Here is an 18,138-nt window from a genome sequence, read left to right on the forward strand (position 1 = left end):
GAATTATTCAGGCAAGAGATGATGGTTTAGATCAGTCTGTGAAAGCAGTGAGAAGTTCATGCATCCACCCATTCCTTTTACAAATCACAGTGGATGGTATTTTGTTCCAGGCACTGTTCTAGACACTTTAAATATTCACACGCTCTTATTTGCTTACAAAATGTGGTAGGCTGGATACCAACCAACCCCCCTCACCCCCGCCGGCCATTGAAGGGTGCCCACATCCTAATCCCCAGAACCTGTGAATATGTTACTTTACATGGCAAAAAGGGCCTTGCAGATGTGGTTAATTTAATGCACCTGGAGATGGGGACATTCTCCTGGATATTTCTAGTGGGCACAGTGTAATCACAAGGATCTTTCTAAGAGGGAGACGTGAGGGTCAGAGTCCGTGGTAGGAGAAGTGAGGATGGAAACAAAAGGTTGGAGTGATGTGAGCAAAGGGCCAAGAGGCAGCACATGCAGTAGCCTCTAAAAGCTGAAAAAGGCAAGGAAAGGTATTCTCCCCAGAAAGAATTCAGCCCCTCTGACATCTTCATTTTTCCCAGTGAGGTCTATTTCAGACTTGGAATCTCCAGAATTGTTCGGTAATAAATTTGTGTTATTTTAAGCTGCTAAGTCAGTGGTAATTTTTTATAGTGGCAATAGGGAACTAGTATAGAAAATAAGATTTCCAAATAAATACATAATAATCATGTTAATCTACTCTAATTTACTTAGCCATTCCTGTATTCAAATTTTAGATTGTTTCCAATTTTCCCTATTACAGATATTGCAAGAGAGAGTATCATTAAGAATAAATCTTAATATATAGCACTTCTGATAATTTTCATAGGTTTGGAAATTGACGACTATGGTGATAGATTTTTATATTTAAAAGTACAGAGAAAGTAAAGAGAATCATACAACACTGTATTCATACACCAAGGTGTGTAGCACTGGTGTTTTATATGTTGAAATGAATGAAATATAAGTGGTAGAGATTAGTTACCCTTTAATCACCCTTGTCATCCTGTGTCCCCACCCCCATCTCTTCTAGGACAAAGAGTGACAAATACAAAATGATTCACAAATGTGTGAATCATCCTTGCACACGGCTCTGTTAATCTTATGTGTACTGTTCCAATTTTAGTGTGTGTGTATGTATGTATGTATGCATATATTGATAAAGCAAGCACTGGGATTTTCTTCTTTCAAGAAAAACTTGAAGACGCATAGCCACAGTTATAATTATAGCTTATTACAATAACACTTTGGGACTCAGCAATATGCGAATCTTCTTGATTTTCTGTTTATTTTACCTTACATTCAAAGTATTAAAATATAAGTTAAACATATGAAATCCTCAGATTATGCACATACAAGCCATTACTAATTTTGTCACAGTTCCCAAATTAGTCAAATTGGCTTGTGTTCTGAACTGGGAAGAAAAGGGTATTGTTTCCCTTACTGTAACTCTACTGTTTTGTTAGGGTGTCCCAGTGGCTACTTTACAATCCAGTTTGAGAATAGGTCTCTTTGTCAAGCCTGGTCATAATTTGGGCAAACCCTCTACTTAAACGGAACACAACTCAGTTGTGAGGATGAAGATTCATTCTTATTGTAAGATATCACAAAACTAGAAGTTTGACTTAATAGACCCACCAAATAAAAATGTCTCAAATAAAAGATATTTTTAAGGTCTGTAATTTTTAATAGCTTTTACATTCCAAATTGTATGTATGATGGTGTCAGTTTTTATTGAAACAATCATTTTGATTTATTTTGAAGAGCAATTCTTTCACCCTGGCCAATGTAAAAATATTCTCACACTTAAATTTTTACATAATAGAAATTACATAAGAACCACAAAGTAGGAAATACATCATTGGAATGGTACACATTTGGCATTAATCCCTATAAAATAGCAAATAAGCAAAAAAAAAAATTAGTAAGGCTAAAAGTGGTTTTTGTGCAACACTAGAAACACAAAATACTTTATTTCTTATAGTTCACAATAAAACCAGTAAGTACTATCTTTACAGATAAAGATATGAACAATATGGTTTATTAACAACTTCACTAATAAAAAAATTTTGAAGAGTCAAAATGAATAATAGCTAAATAGATGTCTGTTTGTCTACATGCTATACATATACACACAGTGAGAGATTTTATTTGTAATTAAGAGGGTAATCTTTTTGCTAGCAGAAATTATATTTCTTTAAAATGATTAAAACATATGAATAATGGCCTGCCCCATATAGATATTTTCTGTTTATGCTGATCAATGAAACAAGAGGGAGAAAAGTTCCCACAAATATCTCTAAAAAGCCCTGAAAGTGAAACTATTGTTTTAGAATCAAAAGGATTTAAGCTCTGACTGATAACCAACCAAGGAGGGGCAATTAAATGAGAAGGGCTTGTCCTCAACTTGGCTGTTACTTTCTAAATTCTGAATTACAACACCTCATTATATAAATGAAGTTAATCTTAGAGGAATGTGCTTTATAGTTAATTTTTAATTTATGCTTCTTACTGTCTCATCTGACTAATAAAACTGACTTCAGAAATTTAGATGCTAGAGAAGATCTTTTAAAAAATATATCATGTATTATTACAATATAAGGGTACAATTTTTTTTCTTTTCAGCTTACTGTTGTTTGCACGAACAATTGACAGGTAGTAAAAAAATGCATTTATGTACACATGTACAATGAAAGGGATGTTTACTGTCATCCCTTACTCTAGGCCAGTGTTCTCCAAGTGCGGGGTCAGGGTAACTTGCTTCACTTAATCACCTAAAAGGCTTCTTAAAGAATGAGTTTCCTCCCTTCCACCCCAACTCACATTCATTGAGCCAACTCAGCAGGCAGAGGCATGGATCAGAAATCTGTGTGCACACCCAGCATACTTGACGATACCGATAGAGTTCAAGGAGAGATCTCAAAGCAACACTGCTTTAGGAGCTAATGTCACATTTTTCTAACGTTTATTCTATAGATCTTTATTTTTTAATGTTTGTTTATTTATTTATAATATTTATTTAGTTTTGAGACAGAGAGAGACAGAACGCAGGCAGGGGAGGGACACAGAGAGAGGGAGACACAGAATCCGAAGCAGGCTCCAGAATCTGAGCTGTCAGCGCAGAGCCCTGTGTGGGGCTCGAACTCTCTAACGCAAGATCCTGACCTGAGCCAAAGTCAGAGGCTTAACTGACTGAGCCGCCCAGGTGCCCCACATTCTATAGATCTTTAAAGTACACTTTCATATAATGTCAGTTGTGTGTCTGTCGTATATTTTGTGGGTATCAGTTTTAAACTGAGGATTGACAGTTTGTGGACCTACCTATAATGATGATGATAATTACGGATTCTTAAGTACCACTAAATGAGCCCAATTCCTACTTTGATCATTAGGCCAATCCAAGCCACTCAATTGTTGACTGCTGTAATTTGAGTGACAACACTGGGTTAGTCATTATGCAACACTGATATTATTTTCTTCTTTATTTCATGACTTCCTTTGATAAACAAGAACCTTATTCTTTTCCCATGAAAATTCTGATATGACCCTTTCCAGTGTGTGCCAGCTGTGCCCCAGTGAAGGATCATGACCTTTTTTTGTATTCCAGTTGGCTGAGAAGATGTTACTTCTGTAGTTTGTATTTTTAAAAGTAGATTTTCTTCGCTTCCCCAATACAGAATTACATTATTTTTTCTGCCATTACAGCCTTCTTTCTTCAAATATCCCTTAGTCTCACAAGAAATCATAATAAGCTCATCCTATTGAGAATTACATTTATATAAAATACTATCAGCTTAGAATACAGATATTGATTCAAGTTGCAATTATTAATCTTGGACCCAGTTTTACAGTTTACAAGATTGACTCCACAAGTCATGAGGTTAGTTGATGATGCTAGGACTTTGGGGTATCACTTGGAAGAGAGAGAAAAAAATACCATATTGTTGTAACTTCATGACTATCTTTAATGATGTTTTCTCTGTATATCTTTTTGTCCTTTACCTGGAATCATTCTTTGGTGCCAATTCCAGAAACTCGCTGTATACTATTTCACATGTCAGTCACCCATGGGCACCATTTGCTAATGTGTATGTGTCTACCTAAACCACCATCCATCCTCGTATCTTCTTAAGATCTTCTGAGTCTTTAAAATGCAACCTCTCGATTTTTACCTTTCACTGTACTTCTCTTCACTGAGGCATGAGTTCTTCTACTCCTCTACCTCCACACATTTTCTGGGTCCATGTTTAGATATTGCCAACCTAATTATCATGTATCCTGTGTACTGCCAAACACACATTTCTGGTGTGGATTTTGATCTTGGTTGACCTTCATTGGGTAAGTTGAAGAGTTAATCCTCCATCCCCATAAAGTATATCTCTTTACTTGCCATGTTGCACAAAACACAAAATTTGTATGGTCTTTTCAGGGTTAATATAAAACATTCCTTAGTCCATAAAAGAAGGAAAAAGAAGCAGCTACTATAATCATCCAAATCCAATACATTAGAAAATTCTTACTCCTAAGTGTCACAGGATTTAAGGTTTATGGAATATTTACAAGCTATGTAATGATAGTATAGCATAACTTTTATTATGGGGGGGGCTGCTTATTTTAACGAAGGTTCCCAAATAGAAATAGAAATCCAAAATTTCAACACCTGATGAAAAGATACAGGAAGCATGAAGGATAAGAAATAGAAAATGAACTGACACTAAAATGAAACTAAAATGCTATTAGAAAATTTAATATAAGAAAGTCACTGAAATATTTTCAAAGTGACATATCAGGAAGAGAAAGGAGCAAATAGCTAAAACCAGTGAGGCAGTACCAGAAAACCAATAAGAAAAATCTTCCTAAAAATGATGGATGATTTAATCAGGACAACTAGAATTAAATCAGAAGAAGAGAATATACACAGGTAGTAAAATATGTTAGACCAAATTCTGTAGCGCCTGGAAAAAAATGGTTTATTGGATTCTTTAATAATAAATGGAATCTTCTAAGTATTAAAAGGAATTAATAGACTTTTCCAGTTGTGTGCAAAAAGCATTCATTAACAATAGCACATTAGCATTCATTAAAAAAGTTTTTTTTTGATGCTCTAAGAGTTTCTAAAGCTTCCATTTGCTTTTCACTACACAAACTCTACTGTGATTTCTCTGTCATTTTAAGTAGGTCATAAAATACCTGAATTTGAATGCTCCATTATTCTTTTTTTTTGCAGAATTTCAATAAATACTGCATATTTCAGTGAATTGGCCACAATTAAATAATACTAATGTTCTATCACAAAAATACAGTGACAACAAAACCTATATGTTTGAAAGTAACTTACTGTGACAAACTCAGCAGAAATCTGTTGGAAATCTCAAAGTGGACAATACTTAGAGATTACTTTGGTTGCTCTTGTTGTTTATAGTTAGTTATTAAATCACTGTACTATTATGCCATGTAGCTCTCTGAAACACCCTTCACCCTAAAGTTCTGGTTATTAATAGTCTGCTCTTAGATAGGCATTCAATATATAATACTAATGCTTGTTATGTTTTTCTTTTGACAATCTTTTTTTTTCTTTTTTAATAAATACAATTTCAATTGTATAATGAAATAAAAAGGTATTTTATACTCTCCTGGCAATTTATTTATGATATTAACATACTTCACAATATATATGCTGTAGGAATATTTTTTTCTAGATTAAAATTTTAAAATGACATGCTTGGACCTTTCGAACACAATGCCTTCTCACCAGGATTTTGCATCTTCCTCTCTTGAAAGATGCTGGCTACATCTACCTGGTTGTAAAACATGGTGGAAGGAATCCTCTACCCAATTGACCATACCGTCTTCATCAGTCCTATTTGAAACCTATTTGAAACTTCTTTTCCATTAAAATGGGGATTGCCCACTAGATTACTTGAACTAATTTCCTATATATTTGTCTCCCAATCCTCTTCCAGGATGATAGTATCTATCGAATATTTATTTAACAGAGCAAGAAGGAATAAAAATATACTGTCTTTAACTTTTGAAATTTTAGTTCAGATCTGCTGAGGATCGCATGTGAAGTGAATATGATCTCTTAAAAAATAGTGGCTTTACTTTCATTCTGACCAAAAAAGGGCAGCTACTGGTTGACATTAGCTTACTTATGTGGGTGTGTAGAAACTTGCTGGAGCCATCAAGTTTCAGTTGACTGAGTGTACAGCTGAAAAGAGTTTTCACCACACCCTTTCTTGACTTCTCAAGCTTTTACATCACATTGCATGAGCAATCCTGCCTCTAACATATGTTGATTTTAATCATGCAAATCCCGGGAGGTTTGGCCTTCATTCCTCAGTAAAGGTTGCAGTAGTTGTGATAACCCATTAACACTTCTTAAATTTAGTGCGTACTTGTATTATGAGTTTTTTTTCCTAATTGTAATAAAATGTTTATAGTAAACCAACCTTATGATATTTTCTTGTTGAAGAATAAAAGAAAAGAGAGGCTAGAAATGGAAATAGAATCTCTAGAAAGAAAAAAATAGTAATGTTTTAGGAAGCAAAACAGAGCTTCAGGGGGAAACCAGATTGCCAGGAAAATTCTGAAACATGTCATTGGAAACCTAGGTTAGAATAAAAGATAAAACCGGACTAACAGGATACAGAACAAAACATGCTTATTGCAAAATCGGTGCCAAACAGGATATATTATCAAGTTGTCCTTAAGACTTCTGGTGTGTGTTTTGTGAATGTTGAGAATAATTACAGATTTTTACATAGAGTATATTAACATGAAACAAACAAAAAACAGGTAAAAGTTGCATTTCAGCCAGCAAATCAGTATTGCATCCATATCCAGCCGAATAGATGAAAATTCCATTTTTTCTACATAGTAGCCATGTAGATGTGGTATCATAATACGTGAATGTCTCCTAAGAGATTTATATTCAGTGTGATTTTTAACTTGCTGATTGTAATTTTCTTTTTTTTTCCAACTGAGTTTTTGATTGTGTATATAGACTTATTATATGTCCTTGTTGAAATAATCTCCAATATCTGTGAGCAATGAATGGATTAAAAAAGTGGCGTGTGTGTGTATATATGTACACACACACGTATATATTAGAATATATATATTCACAATAAAATTATTCCGCTTTAAGAAGAATGAAATTCTGACACATGTTACAATATGGATGAACTTTCAATACAGTATGCTACGTGAAATAAGCCAGATGCAAAAGAACATATACTGTATGATTTCACTTCGGTGAGGTGCCTAGTACAGGCAGATTCGTAAGACAAAAAATAGAATAGTGGTCACTAGAAGTTGTAGGGAAGGAAGAGTGGGAATTATTGTTGAATAGATTCAGAGTTCCAGTTTGGGATGATGAAAAAGTTCTGGATATAAATAGCAATATTGACTGTACAACAGTGTGAATGTACTTAATGCCACTGATTCATACATTGAAAAAGGGTTAATATGGGAATTTTATGTTATATATGTATCTTACCACAGTTTTAAAAAAAAAAGGAGTTTGACACCTTGAAGCATCTTGAGCTCATTTGAGATTTTAAAGCCATTTCAAGGACCTGGTGAAATCCAACTGGGAAATGCGTGCAGAAACACAAAAGAATGGGCCGAAGCCCACAACAGTTAGCGTTAAAATAGCTGCAATCTAATAAAATTGATCATTTTTTTTTTAATTTTTTTTTCAACATTTATTTATTTTTGGGACAGAGAGAGACAGAGCATGAACGGGGGAGGGGCAGAGAGAGAGGGAGACACAGAATCGGAAGCAGGCTCCAGGCTCCGAGCCATCAGCCCAGAGCCTGACGCGCGGCTCGAACTCACGGACCGCGAGATCGTGACCTGGCTGAAGTCGGACGCTTAACCGACTGCGCCACCCAGGCGCCCCTAAAATTGATCATTTTAATGAAAATTTGCATGTAAAGAAACACCTATCTCAAAAGAAATATTCAGAATCCTGTATTGTGCTCTTTATCTGTTCACTTGTTGAAACTGGACTAGGAAAAGATTTTTATTTGCTAAAGAAGATATTTTCAGAAAAAGCCAAGTGAAAAGATAAAATTTATAAATTTAGTTCAATTATATGCTGGGATGTCTAATAACAAATAAGTTAAGTTCCGTGCATGTAGTTTATTTCTCTTTTAAGGATTAAAAGTGAACAACTAATTAAAAATTATGCAAGGGGGGCTAAGCAGTAGATGGCAAAGCTGCGTAGTACGGGAGCAGACTCCATGAGGCCGCTGAGTTTAAAGATATGAACATTTAGCACTGTGACATACATAAAATTTTTTAACGCAAAGTATAGTAAAGGTAAGAGAAAATCAGTGTATTTTGTAAATCTCTTAACAAGCTTCCTCAAATAAAAATACGTAAGTGTAATCCCATTCTCCTTTCCCACATTTTAAAAGAATTAACTTACTTAAAATTTAAATCAGGTGTTTTAGGCTTTACATAATATTCTGTGATATTTAATTTCTTTCAGATTTATTTATTTATAACCCTTCATGATCTCAGACATCTTTAGACTACGGTAAAATGTGCAGAGGTGGATAGCAGCAGAAACAGTGGAGTAAAGACGTCCACAAGTTTGCTCTTCCACAGTAGCAACTGCTACAATTATCAGAAGAATCTTTTTAGAATTCTGAAAATTAACGAAAGGTTTGCAGCAATTAGAGAGTGTCTATTCAAGAAAAAATGGTTGAATCTCAACAAGAACAGTACAGCTTTTTGGCATTTTATCTTGCTTTAGTATAATCCCCAGCTCTCTAGCTCTGTGGTAGCCATGAAAAATAACAGTCTGCATTCCCAGCACAGGAATGGAGGAGTAAATATAGCCGGATCTCTTTCAAAGCCTCATTTCCCAAGAAGTTGTATTATCTTATCTGTCTAAAGGGTCCCTGGGAGACTGACTGACAAGGCTGACTTGGGAGACACACTCTGTACTAAAAGCCTTCTCCCTTGTGGCACTGTAGAGGGTGGGTAAAGGAGCATTTATCAGAAACAATTACAGGCAAGGGTTTTACCATCACAGCTGTCTGGGAAGATTGATAACTGTTGGGACAAACCATAGACTAACCAAAAATCTTAAAAAGGAAAACTGGAAAATGATATATCTATGTTGGTTTCATAAAATTCCAACATATTCCTGGGAATCTAGAAGGCCAAATGCGTATGTAGAACTGTGTGCCTGCTGAGGAGAGTCCTTACCAGGCTATAACTGCTCACCTTTGGCTGAACATAAGGGCATGAACAAGCAGGAAATGAAGACTTGAGATGGAATTGTAAACTGCCCTGGCTAGGTTTGAAGGCATACAACAGGCACATAGAGCCACTCAGCTAAAAATGAGAGCATTTTTGGTTCCATTGGTTGAAAAAGAATCTCTGTTCAACCATTAGCCATCCCTGGGCTGAGTAAAGACTTAAGTGGTCACACATGACAGAGAATACAGATTTATGGAATTAATTCAGGAAAATTACTAAGCAAATAATAGCTATATAAAAATAGCAACAACAAACCCTGGGGAGGGTAGATATCTTAACTTACAGAGTTGTCACAATAGATTATTTAAAAATCAGTTTGTAGCAACAAAAAAAATACGAGACATGCCAAGAAGCAAGAAAATAGTCCATGCATAGATTAAAAAGCAATCAATAAAATCAATCTATTAGGAAGCTCAAATGTTTATTTTACTAGATGAATACTTTAAATCAGCTATTTTAAATATGTTCAAAGAGCTAAAGGAAAAGTGGTAAAATGGTAAAAGTTAAAGAGATAATTTAAAAACACCAAGTGAGGGCACCTGGATGGCTATCAATTAAGCATTGAGCTTCAGCTCAGGCCATGATCTCACAGTTCATGAGTTTGAGCCCCACATCTGGCTCTGTGCTGACAACTCAGAGCCTGGAGCCTGCTTTGTGTTCTGTGTCTCCCTCTTTCTCTCCCCTTTCCCCACTTGGGTTCTGTCTGTCTCTCAAAAATAAATAAACATTAAAATAATAATAATAATAATAAATGAAAGCACTAAGGGCTAGAAGGGAAACCCCATAAAGTTGTCAATAGATTTATTAGCAGAAACCTTGCTGGTCAGAAGGGAATGGCATGACATACTTCAAATGCTAAACCAAACGAAAAAAAACTTCCAACCAAGAATTCACTACCAGGGTTCCTGGTAGTGACTTGATTTCAGCTCAGGTTATGTCTCAAAGTTTGTGAGACTGAGCCTCTCATCAGGCTCTGCACTGACAGCACAGAGCCTGCTTAGGATTCTTTCTCTCCCTCTGTCTGCCCCTCCCCTGCTTGTGTGCACATTCACATGTTCTCTCTTTCTCTCTCTCTCAAAAAATAAACAAACATTAAAAAAAAAAAAGAATTCACTATTTGGCAAGGTTATCACTTAGAACTCAAGGGGAGATTAAAAGTTTTCCAAATAAGCAAAAACTATAGTAGTTCATCACCCCTAAACCAGCGTTACAAGAAATGTTTAAGGTACTTTTTTTCAACCAGAAGTAAAAGTCATTAATTAATAACAAGAAAACATAGGAAAGTAAAAATCTCACTGGCGAAGATAAATATAGTAACATAGTAAGATCAGCCACTTACAGAGAAAGTATGAAGGTTAAAAGACAATAGTAGTAAAGTTGACTAAGACTATAATAATTACTGAAGAGATACATAAAATAAAAACATGTAAAATGTGACATCAAAAAATATAGTATGTGGGGTCTAAAAATGTACGTTTTAATGGGTTCAAATTAAATCCCTGTCAACTAAAGTTGACCTACACACACACACACACACACCTGCATGCATGTGTGTATAGGATGCTGTACACCAACCTCCTAGTTAACCACAAAGCAACAACTTTAATAAATATACAAAAGAAAATGAGAAAGAAAATGATAACACCAAAGAAAGCCATCAAAACACAAGGGAAGAGAGAAAAGAAGAAAGGAAAGAGAGAAACTAAAAAAACAGCTCCAAAACAACAAAATGGCAGTAAGTACAAAACTATCAAGAATTATTTGAAATTTAAAGGGAGTAAATTCTCCAATCAAAAGACAGAGTGGCTAAATGGATTAAAAAATATGACTCATCTATATGCTGCCTCCAAGAGACTCACTTTAGAAGTAAGGACACATAACATGCACACTGAAAGTGAAGGGATGGAGAAATTTATACCATGCAAGTGGAAGTGAAAAGAAAGACAGTATAGCTATACTCATATCAGAGAAAATAGACTTTAAAACAAACACCGTACTAAAATTTTCTCATTACATAATGAGAAAAGAGTTAGTCCAGCAAGAAGATATAACATTTACAAATATATGTGCACCATGCATAGGAGAACCAAAATATATAAAGCAAATTCTAACAGACTTAAAGGGAGAAATTGGCAGCTATAAAATAATAGCAAGGTAATTTAACACAATATTTACATCACTGAACAGATCATCCAGACAGAAAATCAATGGGGAACATCAACTTTAAATGACACATTAAGCCAGATATATTTAATAGATAATTTAATAGATACATAAAGAACATTCCATTCAAAAGGAGCAAAATACATACTCTTCTTAAGTGTGCATGGAACATTCTAACCATAATGGTAAGAAAGTAGAAATTACAAGAAAACAGGAAAAAAAAACCCACAAAAATGTGGAAATTAAACAACATGCTACTGAACAATTGAGTCATCAAGGAAATGAAAGGCGAAATAAAAAAATTCCTAGAGACAAATAAAAACAGAAATAGAGTGTACCACATCCAAGGGATATAGCAAAAATGGTTCTAAGAGGGAGGTTCATAGCAATGCAGGCCTACCTGCAGAAACAAACAAACGAGATAAAAAGTAGGCCATTTAATGTTACACTGAAAGGAACTCCAAAAAGAAGAACAAACAGAGTCTAAAGTTAGAAGAAGAATGGAAATCAAGATCAGAGCAGAAATAAATGAAGGACAGACTAAAAAGAAAATTGAAAGAAAATCAATGAAACTAAGAGCTAGTTCTTTGAAAATACAAAGTTGACAAATCTTTAGCTAGACTCATCAAGAAATAAAAAGGACTTAAATAAAATCAGAAATGAAAGAGAAGTCACAACTGCCACCAAACAAATACCAAGGATCATTATAAATTACTATGATGAATTATATGCCAACAAATTGGACAATCTAGAATAAATGGATAAATTCCTAGATGCATACAATCTTTGAAGACTGAATCATGAAGAAATATAAAATCTAAATAGGCCAATTTCTTCTAAGCAGATTGAATCAGTAATGAAAAATCTCTTGACAAACAGAAGTTCAGAGCCGTATGGTTTCCGTGGTTAATTTGTCAAACATTCAAAGATTGAATACCTATCCCTCTCAAATTCTTCTAAAAAATTGAAGAGGAGGGAATGCTTCCAAACTCATTTTCAAGGCCAACATTACCCTGTTACACAGAGAAGAACACTACAAAAAAAAAAAAAGATACAGAACAATAGCATTTATTAGCATTGATGTAAAAATCCTCAAAGAGAATTCGCAAAGGCTATTCAATAATACAGTAAAATAATCATATACCCATATCAACTGGTATTCATTCCAGGGATGCAAACATAGTTCAACATCTGAAAAACAACATAATGTGCCACGTTAACAAAATGAAGGCTAAAAATGAAAAGATCATCTCAATAGATACGGAAAAAAACATTTGACAAAATTCAACATCCATTTATGATAAAAACTCTCAACAAAGTGGGTATAAAGGCAATGTACCTCAACATAATAAAGGACATATTTGACAGACTCACAGCTGACACCACACTTTATGGTGAAAAACTGAAAACTTTTCCTCTAAGATCAAGAATAAGATAAGGTTGCCCACTCTTGCCGTTTTCACCCAACATACTACTCTAGGTCCTAGCCACAGCAATAAGGAAAGAAAAAGAAATAAAAATCTTCCAAGTTGGAAAGGAAGAAGTAGAACTGTCACTAATTGTCAATGAAATGATACTATATATGTAGAAAACCCTAAAGTCCTGCCCAAAACCTGTTAAAATTAATAAATTCAGTTAAGTTGTATGACATAAAACCAATATGTGAAATCTGTGGTGTTTCTATACACTAATAATGAACTATCAAACAGAAGTGAAGAAAACAATCCCATTTACAGTTGCATCAAACAGAAAATATATAAGCATACATTTATTTATTTTTTATTTTTTTTAATGTTTATTTATTTTTGAGACAGAGAGAGACAGAGCATGAACTGGGGAGGAGCAGAGAGAGAGGGAGACACAGAATCTGAAACAGGCTCCAGGCTCTGAGCTGTCAGCACAGAGCCCGACGTGGGGCTTGAACTCACGGACCGTGAGATCATGACCTGAGCCGAAGTCTGATGCCCAACCGACCAAGCCACCCAGGTGCCCCTATAAGCATACATTTAAACAAGGAAGTGAAAGACCTGTACCCTGAAAACTATAAGGTACTGATGAAAAAAACTAAAGAAGATGCAAATGAATATGAAGATATTCCATGTTCATGGATTAGAAGAATTAATATTGTTAAAATGTTCATACTACCCAAAACCTTCTGGAGATTCAGTGGCAGTTCCTATCAAAATTCCAACAGGATTTTTCACAAAAGTAGAACAAATAATTCTGAAATTTGTATAGAACCACAAAAGTTCCTGGATAGACAAAACATTCTTTTGTTTTTTAAATTTTTTTAATGTTTATTTATTTTTGAGAGAGAGAGAGAGACAGAGCACGAACAGGGAAGGAGCAGAGAGAGAGGGAGACACAGAATCCGAAATAGGCTTCAGGCTCCGAGCTGTTAGCACAGAGCCTGACACGGGGCTCGAACTCAAATCGTGAGATCATGACCTGAGCCTGACACGGAGCTTGAACTCAAAACCGTGAGATCATGACCTGAGCTGAAGCCAGACGCTCAACTGACTGAGCCACCCAGATGCCCCTAGACAAAGCATTCTTGAGAAAGAAGAACAAAACTGGTAGTATCACCATCACCCTCCCTAATCAAAATATATTACAAAGCTACAGTAATCAAAACAATGTAGTATTGGCATGAAAACCAACATACAGATCAATAGACTAGAATGGAGAACCCAGAAAATATGCCTGTATATAAATCTGTATGTGTGTGTGTGTATATATATATATATACCACACACACACACACACACACACACACACACACACACACACATATGGACAAATAATTTACAACAGAGGAACATAACCTACAATGGAGACAAGACAGTGTCTTGAATAAATGGTGTTGGGAAAAACTGGACAGCCACATAAAAATTAATGAAAGTAGACCATTGTCTTACACTATAAACAAAAACTAACACAAAATTGAAGACTGTAAAACTGAAACCTTAAAATTACTAGAAGAAAAGATGTAGGTGGTAAACTCTTTGACAATGGTCTTAGTGATATTTTTGTGAATCTGACCTAAAGGCATGGAAACAAAACAGAAATAAACAATGGAACTGAATCAAACTAAAAGTCTTATGCACAATGTAGGAAACCATCATCAAATTGCAAAGGCAACCTACTGAATAGAAGAAGATATTTGCAAATGATATATCCAATAATATCCAAAATATATAAAGAACACATACAACTCCGCAATAAAAACCCAAACAACTCAACTGAAAAATGTGCACAGGATCTAGACATTTTTCCAAAGAAGACATACAGATGGCCAAAAGGCACATGAAAAGATGTTCAACATCACTAATTATTAGAGGAATCCAAATCAAAACCACAATGAGATACCATCTTACACCTGTTAGAATAGCTATTATCAAAAAGACAAGGAATAACGAATGTTGGAGAGAATGTGAAGACATGCAAACCCTCGTACATTCTTGTTGGAAATGTAAATTGATGTAGCTTCTCTGAAAACTAGTATGAAGGTTCCTCAAAAAATTGAGAATAGATCTACCATATGATCAAGCTATTCCACTTCTGGATTTTTATCCAAAGAATATAAAAACACTAATCTGAAAAGATATGTGCTCCCCTATGTTTCCTGCAGCATTATTTATAAGCAAGATATGGAAACGACTGAAGTGCCCATCCACAGATGAATGGATAACGAGGAAGTGAGATACACAAACACACAATGGAACACTACTCAGCCATAAAGAAGAATGAAATTTTGCCATTTGTGACAACATGGATAGAACTTGAATGTATAACGCAAAGTGAAATAACTCAAAGGCAAATAGCATGTTATTTCATTCATGTGGAATTTAAGAAAACAAATGAAAATCAAATGAACAAATAAACACTACTTAGTATGTGTCTACAGCCAGTCCCTGCTACTACACAGTGGCTCCCACAGCTGGCCCTCACAGCCCGCCATGTGCATGTCACCAACTCCAGGCAACATTGTTGCCTGCTAGTCCCCAGTTACTGGAACTAGAGGTGCTGCTGAGGACTCCAGTAGCCTTTGCTGCTAATGGGAACCTCCACAGCTCTCAATAGGGATCCTGCTTTATCAATGCTGTGGACCACAGTGGTCTGAGCCAACAAATCATCGCACACTCACCTCTGGATCCAAAGCTATCGTGCGCCCCTGCACTTGGTGCTCTACACCACTAAACCAGGGGTCACAGCATACTCCAGCATGCTCCCCATCCATGGGTGAAGATATTTCCTTACCAAAGTTATTCCCTGAAATCTGAAAGAGGTGAATGCTTCTTCATATGCACAGGTACCTATGCAAGGCTAGAGGAACCACAAAGATGTGACACCACCAAATGAATGGAATAAACTTGTAGTAACTGACCCCAAAGAAATGGAGATATACAAATTGCCAACAAATAGGTCAAAGTAATTGTGTTAACACTGCCCAAAGGGCTATAGGAAACCACAAATAAACAACTTAACAAAATCAGGAAATTGATAGAAGGACACAGTGAGAAGTTCAACAAAGAAATAGAAAACATAATAAAGCAAGAAAAAATTTTATAATAAAGAATACAATGACTAAAGAATTCAGTAGGGAGCTACAACAGACTGAATCAAGCAGAAGAAAGAATCAGTGAACTCCAAAAGAGATCATTTGAAATTATTGTGTTTGAGGATCAAAAAGACAAAAGCTTGAAAAAGAATGAAGAAAGCTTCTGGGACTTATAAAGCACTGATAAGAGAAACAATCTATGCATTATTGGAGATCCAAAAGAGGAAGAGAGGGAGAGAGAAAAAGGCAGAAAGCTTATTTAAAGAAATAATGGCTGGATGACTCAGTCAGTTAGACAACCGACTTTGGTTCAGGTCATGATCTGATGGTTGTGAGTTAGAGCCCTGTGTTGGGCTCTGTGCTGACAGCTCAGAGCATGGAGCCTGCTTCGGATTCTTTGTCTCCCCCTCTCTCTGCCCCTCCCCTGTTCACACTCTGTCTCTCTCTCGCTCAAAAATTAATATTACAAAAATTAAAAAAAAGAAATAATGGCTGAGAATTTATCAATCTGAGATTTGCACGTTTGAGTTCATGAAGCTCATAGATCCCCAAGTAAATTAAAGAGATCTTCTCAAAAACACATTATAATCAAACTCAAAAATCAAAGAAAGAGAATCTTAAATGTAGCAACAGAAGTTTGTCACTTACAAGAGAACCAACTCTGTGAAGCTATCAGAGAGTTTCTCAGCAGAAACCATACAGGTCAGGAGTGACTGGGATAATATATTCAAAGTGCTGAAAAGAAAAATGTGCCAACCAGTAATATCTGGAAAAGCTGTCCTTCAGAAATGAAGGTGAGATAAAAGCTTTCCAAGACAAATACAAGCTGAAGGAGTTCATCACCCGTAAACCGGTCTTCTAAGAAATGCTGAAAGGAATTATTCAAGATAAAATGAAAGAATACTAATTAGTAACATAAAAACGAGTGTAAGTAGAAAACATACCGGTAAAGTGTATAGTCAAATTCAAAATGTGCACCCCAATGTTGTAATATGGGAGTGTGTTAATCACTTAACTCTAGCATAAAGATTATAAGAGGTATGTATTAAAAATAGCTACATCTACAATTACTAATGGATATACAATATAAAAATGTAAATTTTATGATATGAAAACATAAAATATGGTGGGTGGAGTAAAAGAGCAATTATTGAACATGATCTAAGTTGTTAGTAGCTTAAAACACAGTTATATTTATAAAATGTTTTATGTAAGCTTCTGGGTAACCATAAAGCAAATACCTACAGTAGATATACACAAGATAAAGAGGAAGCAATCATTATCTACCACTGCAGAAAATCATCAAATCACAAAGAAAGACAAGAAGAAAGGAATTACAAATCAGCCAGAAAACAAGATGGTATAGTAAGTCCTTACATATCAGTATTTACTCTAAATGTAAATGGATTTGTTGAATTCTCCAATCAAAAAGTATAGAATGGATCAATGTATAAAAACACAAAAGCCAACTGTATGCTGCCTACAAAAGAGTCACTTCAGATTAAGGATAAACATAGGCTCAAAGTGAAAGGATAGATAAAGATATTCCATGGAAATGGAAAGTTTAAAAGAGCAGAGATGCATATATCATATCAGACAAAAATTGCTTAATTAAAAATTACAATAGAATATAATCATAGAGAGGCAAATTCATCAAGTGGATATAACAGTTGTATATACGGATATACACAATGTTAGAACACCTAAATATATTAAGCAAATACTAACAAATCTGAAGGGAGAAACAGATAACAATACAATAATAATAGGGGACTTCAGTATTCACTTTCAACAGTGGATAGATCAGACAGAGAATAAAGAAATAATGGACTTGAACTATACTGTAGATCAAATGAACCTAACAGGTAGAGGATAATTCTTCCAATAGCAGCAAAATATACATTCCTCTCAAGCACACATGGAACATTGTCTAGATGAGATGATGTGTTAGGTCACAAAACAGGTCCCAGTATATTTTTAAAGACTGAGATTATGCTAAGTATCTTTTCCAATCACATGATAAGAAACTAGAAATCAATAATAGGCAGACAATGGGAAAGTTAGCAATTATGAGGAAATTAAACAATGCACTACTGAAAAACCAATAGGTCAAAGAAGAAATAAAAAAG

The 18,138-nt window shown here is 35.0% G+C and overlaps 1 non-coding gene across 1 annotated transcript; it reads right to left on the bottom strand.

The window, feature by feature from the left end:
• Positions 1–1,050: 1,050 nt before the first annotated feature.
• On the bottom strand, positions 1,051–1,157 carry LOC122474153. The gene has a single exon (XR_006294835.1). It is a non-coding gene; the product is annotated as a U6 spliceosomal RNA (small nuclear RNA).
• Positions 1,158–18,138: the final 16,981 nt, after the last annotated feature.

Source organism: Prionailurus bengalensis, chromosome B4 (assembly GCF_016509475.1).
Source record: "Prionailurus bengalensis isolate Pbe53 chromosome B4, Fcat_Pben_1.1_paternal_pri, whole genome shotgun sequence".
NCBI lineage: Eukaryota > Metazoa > Chordata > Mammalia > Carnivora > Felidae > Prionailurus > Prionailurus bengalensis.